This window comes from Bos indicus, chromosome 5 (genome assembly GCF_029378745.1).
Source record: "Bos indicus isolate NIAB-ARS_2022 breed Sahiwal x Tharparkar chromosome 5, NIAB-ARS_B.indTharparkar_mat_pri_1.0, whole genome shotgun sequence".
Classification (NCBI taxonomy): domain Eukaryota; kingdom Metazoa; phylum Chordata; class Mammalia; order Artiodactyla; family Bovidae; genus Bos; species Bos indicus.
This window is the reverse complement of record NC_091764.1, coordinates 28996443-29005351: the sequence shown is the minus strand read 5'-3', so window position 1 is coordinate 29005351 and position 8909 is coordinate 28996443. Positions and strand designations below refer to the sequence as shown.

At 41.4% G+C, this 8909-nt stretch overlaps 1 pseudogene; it reads left to right on the top strand.

Moving 5' to 3' along the window:
- Window positions 1-1631: 1631 nt before the first annotated feature.
- Window positions 1632-2174, top strand: LOC109558352 (thiol S-methyltransferase TMT1A pseudogene; annotated as a pseudogene).
- Window positions 2175-8909: the final 6735 nt, after the last annotated feature.

The following is an 8909-nucleotide window of genomic DNA, read 5'->3' as shown; positions in this document are numbered from 1 at the left end:
TGTCAGTTCTACCTCAAGAAAGCTGTTAAAATGGAATATATATTTATAAAATATGTGTAGGGTATAACAAATAATAATGGCTTACCTGGTGGCTCGGTCTTTGAAGAATCTGCCTGCAAAGCTGGAGACCCTGGTTCCATCCCAGGGTGGGGAAGATCCTCTGGAGAAGGAAATGGCAGCCCACTGCAGTATTCTTGCTTGCTAAATCCCATAGACACAGGAGCCTGGTGGACTATAGTCCTTGGGATGGCAAGAATCAGACACAAATTAGCAACTAAACTATGGTAACAAATAATGAAACAACAGAACATTCTTTGTATCCATCACCTGGTTTTAAAAAGTAAATATTCTTTTTGAAAATTTATATGTTCCCCAACCACCCTAAAACCCAGGCTTTCCTGTTTAAAACATACGGATGTCTGGAAACATTTTTTGATGTAAATAAGCTCAGTAATGTAGTACATGCATGAATATGTGTGCTAAGCTGCTTCAGTAGTGTCTTACTCTTTGTGACCCTATGGACTGTAGCCCACCAGGCTTCTCTGCCCATGCGATTCTCCAGGCAAGAATACGGGAATGGGATCTTCCTGACCCTGGGAAAGAACCCGCATCTCTTACCTCTATTATTGAACTGCAGGCAGGCTCTTCACCCCTAGCAGCCTGGGAAGCCCCAGTAATGAAGTGGTTTGGCACAGTTTGAAGGTGAAATTTGCCCTTTAAAAGATGGGGGGGCCCAAGACAGTGATTTAAAAACACTCCCATTTTTGGATTTAATAATAGTAATCTCGGCAGACAGCCTCTGCCGAGAATGCAAAAGGGAAAAGTCTTGCTAACTGTGACCAGACAGGCACGTACTTTCATTTCTTTTTTTAAAAAAAGAGGCATAGTGGGGCAAGATGGAACGGAAGTAGGAGGGGGCATGTAGTAATAACTAGGCTTTGGCATTGGCTTGCTGGTGTGGGTTTTAGCCAGGCTTCACCTACAGATCGTTTTCTTAGGAGGGGTCACTGGAAAACAGGCAAGCTCTGAGTACATTCTGCATTTAAAACTGCAGCAGTAGTCTCCAAGCAGGAATGCTGCTGCGGCTGCTGCTGCTAAGTCGCTTCAGTCGTGTCCGACTCTGTGTGACCCCATAGACAGCAGCCCACTAGGCTCCTCTGTCCCTGGGATTCTCCAGGCAAGGATACTGGAGTGGGTTGCCATTTCCTTCTCCAATGCATGAAAGCGAAAAGTGAAAGTGAAGTCGCTCAGTCGTGCCTGACTCTTAGCGACCCCATGGACTGCAGCCCACCAGGCTCCTCCGTCCATGGGATTCCCCAGGCAAGAGTACTGGAGTGGGTTGCCATTGCCTTCTCCCCAAGCAGGAATAGGGGGTTGTAATCAGCTTTCCTTCTAAGGAAAAGCTGGAAACTTTCTCATTTCACTTCATGAAAAATAATGAGGCAATTTCTGCCAAACATCTATTAATTGGATAAAACACGTCTCTTGCCCAAGATCTGACTTCAGCTGTGTATTTCCAGCACAGCCAATTCTTCTTTCCTTTGCAGCTGATTGGCTCTGGAGTGTGACCAGAAACCTACTTCCTGCAATTAAAGGAGCAGATCTCTAACTGTTGACCTGTTTTCTGAGTGATGGCGCTTACTATTGTTATCCTCCGGCTGGCCATCTGCATCCTGGCATTTCCCATGTACCTGCTGGACTTTCTGGGCTTGTGGAACTGGATAGGCAAACAGCAGTTCCCCTACTTCGTGGCGAGGTTCACTGTGATGTACAACAAACAGATGGAGAGCAAGAAGCAGGAGCTCTTCAGCAATCTGCGGGAGTTCACGGGCCCCTCTGGGAAGCTCTCCTTGCTGGAGCTGGGCTGTGGCACGGGGGCCAACTTCAAGTTCTACCCCTCTGGATGCCAGGTGACCTGTGTTGATCCCAACCCCAACTTTGAGAAGTTCTTGATCAAGAGCATTGCCCAGAACCGACACCTGCAGTTTGAGCGCTTCATAGTGGCTGCCGGGGAGAACATGCACCAGGTGGCCTCAGGCTCCATGGATGTGGTGGTCTGCACCCTGGTGCTCTGCTCGGTGAAGAACCAGGAGCAGATCCTCCAGGAAGTGTGCCGAGTGCTGAGGCCGGTGAGTGCGGGCATGAGGAGGGCTGCTTAGTGGCAAGCACATCACCACGGGCAGTCCTCCCAATTTCAGTAGATCAAACACCCTAACATAGAAGTAAAGCTACTAGAAAAAATACTGTTGAATTTTTTAAGAAAAAAATCTTGGAGTGCAGAAGAAGCTTTAAAGAAATAGACTGATAGTACATAAATAAATAAAATTTTAGAACTCCTTCAGGGAAAAGAAATAGATTATAAACAAACTTAAAGTACAAAAAAATTATTAAAATATTTGCTAAGGATGATAGACAATGGGTTAACTTCCTTCATATTAAAAGACATTACAAATCAACAACAGGATTCTTCAATCAATTGGGTTTTTTTATTTTTTTTAATTTGTTTATTTTAATTAGAGGCTAATTACTTTACAATATTGGTTTTGCCATACATCAACATGAATCCGCCATGGGAGTACATGTGTTCCCAATCAATTGTTTTTTAAAAAGAGAAAAAGAAGCAAATTACTGGAACAGAAATATAAAGATAGCCAATATGTGATTTAAATGCTTAGTCTTGCAATTAAAGAACAAATTAAAGCAAGATATTTTATAATGGAATCTTAAAAATAAAACAAGTGAATATAACAAAACAGAAACAAATTCACAGATATAGAGAACGATCTAGTGATTACCAGTTGGGAGAGGGGAGAGGGGAGGAGCAGCACAAGGATATGGGATGAAGAGATACAAGCTACTATGTATAAAATAAATAAGCAACAAGGATATATCCTACAGCACAGGTAAATATAGCCATTATTTTGTAATAACTTTAAATGTAGTATGTTGTCGTTCAGTTGTTCAATAGGGCCCAAATCTCTGCAATCCCATGGGCTGCAACACGCCAGGCTTCTCTGTCCTTTACCGTCTCCCAGAGCTTGCTCAAACTCATGTCCATTGAATCAGTGATACCATCCAACCACCTCATCCTCTGTCATTCCCTTCTCCTTCAATCTTTCCCAGCGTCAGGGTCTTTACTAATAAGTCAGCTATTCACATCAGCTGGGTAAAGTTTTGGAGTTTCAGCTTCAGCGTCAATCCTTCCAATGTATGTTCACGGTTGATTTCCTTTAGGATTGACTGGTTTGATCACCTTGCAGTCCAAGGGACTCTCAAGAGTCTTCTCCAACACCACATTTCAAAACCATCAATTCTTTGGCATTCAGCCTTCTTTATGGTCCAACTCTCACATCCATACATGACTACTGGAAAAACCATAGCTTTGACTAGACAGACCTTTGTTGGCAAAGTAATGTCTCTGCTTTCTAATATGTGATCTAGGTTGGTCATAGCTTCTCTTCCAAGGAGCAACCATCTTTTAATTTTGTGGCTGCAGTCACCATCTGCAGTGATTTTGGAGTCCAAGAGAAGAAAGTCTGTCACTGTTTTCATTGTTTCCCCATCTATTTGCCATGAAGTGATGGGACCAGATGCCATGATCTTAGTTTTCTGAAGGTTGAGTTTTAAGCCAGATGTTTCACTCTCCTCTTTCACCTTCATCAGGAGGCTTTTTAGTTCCTCTTTGCTTTCTGCCATAACGGTGGTGTTATCTGCATATCTGAGGTTATTGGTATTTCTCCTGGCAATCTTGATTCCAGCTTGTGCTTTATCCACTTGGTGTTTCTCATGATGTCCTCTGCATATAAACTAAATAAGCAGGGTGACAATATACAGCCTTGATGTGCACCTTTCCCAATTTCGAACCAGTCCATTTTTCCATGTCTGGTTCTAACTGTTGCTTCTTGACTTGCATACAGATTTCTCAAGAGGCAGGTAAGGTGGTTCTGGTACTCCCATCTCTTTAAGAATTTTCCACAGTTTGTTGTGATCCACACGGTCAAAGGCTTTAGCATAGTCAATAAAGCAGAAGTTTTTCTGGAATTCTCTTGCTTTTTCCACAGTGCAATTCAGTTCAGTTCAGTTCATTTCATTTCAGTGGCTCAGTCGTGTCCAACTCTTTGCAACCCCATGAATCACAGCACACCAGGCCTCCCTGTCCATCACTAACTCCTGGAGTTCACTCAGACTCACGTCCATCGAGTCAGTGATGCCATCCAGCCATCTCATCCTCTGTCGTCCCCTTCTCCTCCTGCCTCCAATCCCTCCCAGCATCAGTGCAATAGATGTTGGCAATTTAATCTCTAGTTTCTCTGCCTTTTCTAAATCCAGCTTCAACATCTGGAAGTTCTTGGTTAATGTACTATTGAAGCCTTACTTGGAGAATTTTCAACATTACTTTGCCAGCATGTGAAATAAGTGCAATTGTTTGGTAGTTTTAATACTCTTTAGCCTTGCCCTTCTTTGGGACTGGAATGAAAACTGACCTTTTCTAGTCCTGTGGCCATTGCTGAGTTTTCCAAATTTGCTGGCATATTGAGTGCAGCACTTTCACAGCATCATCTTTTAGGATTTGAAATAGCTCAACTGGAATTCCATCACCTCCACTAGCTTTGTCGTGAAGCTTCCTAAGGCCCACTTGACTTTGCACTCCAAGATGTCTGGCTCTAGGTAAGTGGTCACACTATCATGGTTATCTGGGTCATGAAGATCTTTTTTGTATAGTGGACAGGGAGGCCTGGCGTGCTGCGATTCATGGGGTCGCAAAGAGTTGGACACAACTGAGCGACTGATCTGATCTGATCTGTGTATTCTTACCACTTCTTCTTAATATCTTTTGCTTCTGTTAGGTCCCTACCATTTCTGTCCTTTATTGCGCCCATCTTTGCATGAAATGTTCCCTTGGTATCTCTAATTTTCTTGAAGATGAGAGAGTTAATTCTTAGGTAGGTTGATGAGGAGTCCAGGGCCCTCAAGGAGGAGAAAGCAACAAAGTTTTTTGTCTACATTCCTTCATCTTAGTCACATAAGACTTTTTTTTATTTAAGCATACAGCTAATGATTACACAACAAAACAACTTATCTTGCTCAAGGGCTTGTTTTTCCTTAAACTCTGTACTAATGATTACATAACAACATTATATCTTGCTGGAAGACATATTTCTCCTTTTTAAGAACCTTCTGACTAATCCTGTTATCTTAAAATGTTTGTTTGTTTTTTGGGGTCTGATAAGACCGTTCTCTTTTTAACAACCATTTGAAAAGGTACATAAGGCCTTGATAAGACTAGTGGGGCCCTCTCTGCCCCCTTCTGATGTCTGTGTCAGAAGCTTTCTCTACCCCTCTTTCACTGTAATAAAATGTTTGCCAGGAAGCTCTGAGTGGACTAAAGCTGAGTCTCTGAATCTGAAGCAAAATTCTCTCCATTGGAGATCACAAACCCGACACTGTTCACCATTCACCACATGCTGTCAAAGAGATCTCTAGTCTTTCCTATTCTATTATTTTCCTCTATTTCTTTGCATTGTTCACTTAAGAAGGCTTTCTTATCTCTCCTTGCTATTCTTTTAAACTCTGCATTCAAATGGGTATAGTTTTCCTTTCTCCTTTGCCTTTAGCTTCTCTTCTTTTCTCAGCTATTTATAAGTCCCCTTCAGACAGCCATTTTTCCTTTTGCATTTCCAAAACCACTTTTCGTACAATGATCACCACTTCCTGTACAATGTCATGAACCTCCGTCCATAGCTCTTCACTCTGTCTATCAGATCTAATCCCTTGACTCTATTTGTCATTCCCACTGTATGAGCATAAGGGATTTGATTGAGGTCATACCTGAATGGCCTAGTGGTTTTCCCTATTTTCGTCAATGTAAGTCTGAATTTGGCAATAAGGAGTTCATGATCTGAGCCACAGTCAGCACTTGGTCTTGTTTTTGCTGACTGTATAGAGCTTCTCCATCTTTGGCTGCAAAGCATATAACCAATCTGATTTCTGTATGGACCCTCTGGTGATGTCCATGTGTAGAGTCACCTTGTGTCGTCAGAAGAGGGTGTTTGCTATGACCAGTGCGTTCTCTTGACAAAACTCGGTTAGCCTTTGCCCTGCTTCATTTTGTCCTTTAAGGCCAAACTTGCCTGTTACTCCAGGTATCTCTTGACTTCCTGCTTTTGCATTCCAGTCCCCTATTATGAAAAGGACATCTTTTTTTTGGTGTTTGTTCTAGCTATAAGGTCTTGTAGGTCTTCCTAGAACTGTTCAACTTCACCTTCTTTGGCATTAGTGATTGGGACATAGACTTGGATTATTGTGATATTTAATGGCTTGCCTTGGAAACAGAGATCATTCTGTTGTTCTGAGATTATACCCAAGTACTGCATTTTGGACTCTCTTGTTGACTATGAGGGCTACTCCTTTTCTTCTTAGGGATTCTTGCCCACAGTAGTAAATATAATGGTTATCTGAATTAAATTTGCTCATTCCTGTGCATTTTAGTTCACTGATTCCTAAGATGTCGATGTTCACCCTTGCCATCTCCTGTCTGAGCACTTCCAATTTACCTTGATTCATGGACCTAAGATTCCAGGTCCCTATGAAATATTGTTCTTTACAGCATCAGACTTTACTTTTACCACCAGACACATCCACAACTGGGCATTGTTTCTGCTTTGGCGCAGCCTCTTCATTCCTTCTGGAGCTCTTTCTCAACTCTTCTCCAGTAGTATATTGGGTGCCTACTGACCTGGGGAGTTCATCTTTCAATGTCATACCTTTTTTACTTTTCATTCTGTTCATGGGGTTCTCAAGGCAAGTAGCTTTGCCATTCCACTGAAGAAGGGTAGAGGGGCAAGACAGGAGTATGGGATGAAGAGATACAAACTACTATGTATAAAATAAATAAACAATAAGGATATATTCTACAGCACAGGGAAATACAGCCATTATTTTGTAATAACTTTAAATGGAGTATAAGCTATAAAAATTCTGAATCACTATGTTGTATACCTGAAACTAATATTATAAATCAACTACACTTTAATTAAAAAGAAAGTAAAGCAAGATGCTACTTTACCGACTATTCTATCAGAAACTTTTAAGTTCAATATAGTGTTGGGGTAGGTTTGGAGGACTGGATACCCCAGTTGGAAGAAGTGTCCTCTTTGGAGGGCAATTTAATAATATTAAATTTTCAAGTACACTTACTCCTTCATCCAACAGGAATTTATCCTATAGCTATACTGTATAAATGTGCAAAAACTCATTTATATGTGAAAATATTCATTACAGTATTTGCAACACCACAAATTGAAGTGAAGTGAAGTTGCTCAGTTGTGTCCAACTCTCTGCGACCCCATAGACTGCAGCCTGCCAGACTCCTCTGTCCATGGCATTTTCCAGGCAATAGTACTGGAGTGGATTACCATTTCCTTCTCCAGGGGATCTTCCCGACCCAGGGCCCAAACCCAGGTCTCCCACATTGTAGACAGATGCTTTACCATCTGAGCCACCAGGGAAGTAAATACCCATCAGTCAGAGGCTGTTAAGTAAATTTTCACATAGTATAAAGAATTTCTGTGCATCTGTTAAAAAGAACAAGGAAGAGTTACCTATGTTGATATGAAAAAAATCCTCGACTTAGTATTAATTTAAAAGGTAACAAAAACAGAATATTATGTAGAATACAAGTCCATTTGTGTGTGTTGGGGGAAGAATATACCTATATAAGTATTTATGTTAATGAGAATGATACATAAGAAACTATTAACAGTTACCTCTTGGGAAGGGAATTGGATGAGGGGAAAGAATTATTTTTCATTTTATACCTCTTTGTATAGTTTGAAATCTTTATACCTATATGTAATTTTCACATATTACCTTTATTGGTTATTTAAAAATTAGTTTTACAGTATTTTCTAAATATAGGTGAACATACATTAAGTGTGAACGAATTTACTATTCTAGGGGAAAAGGATGTTCTGTAATTCCCAGTTTTATTTTCTAACAGAGGAAGTTCCTCAGGAAGAAAAGGACTTGAAGAAAGTGTTTTGAGACAATAATATACAATCAAATCTAGTATCCCTGGGGTCCCTCTCTGCCCCCACCACAGATAACAGAATCTACACAAGTTCAAGTCACTTATATAAAATGGTGGACAATCCACATATAAGTTATGCACATCCTCCCACATACTTTAAATCATCTCTAGGTTACTTAGCATACCTAATATAATGTAATTGCTACGTAAATAGTTGCCAGCATGTGGCAAATTCAAGTTTGGCTTTTTTTTAACTTTCTGGATTTTTTCCATTTTTTCGATCTGTAGCTGCTTACTTCTGAGGACATGGAACCTATGGATGCCGAGCACTTTGCTGTGCTTAGTCGTTCAGTCGTGTCCGATTCTTGGCAACCCTATGCACTGTAGCCCACCAGTCTCCTCTGTCCATAGGGATTCTCCAGGCAAGAATACTGGAATGGGTTGCCATGACCTCCTCCAACGGATCTTCCCAACCCAGGGATCAAACCCAGGTCTCCCACATTGCAGGCAGATTCTTTACCATTTGAGCCACCAGGGAAGCCCAAGAATACTGGAATGGGAAGCCTATCCCTTTTCTGGGGGAACTTCCCAACCTAGGGATCAAACTGGTGTCTCCTGAATTGCAGGTGGATTCTTTACCAGCTGAGCTCCCAGGGAAGCCATTGATACCAAGGGCTGAAGGCCAACTATAATTCTGTCTTTGGCTCAAGGATAGGCCAACATCAAAATAGTATCTGAAAAATGTCTGATTCTGATACTCACATCCTGGATCCTTCTGTCCTAAGATTGGGCATTAACTGGCACAGTTAGGAGACATTTTGCTTATAGTGCTACTAATCTCACGCTTCTGCAAAGCAAATAATGATCACCTCAGGTTTAA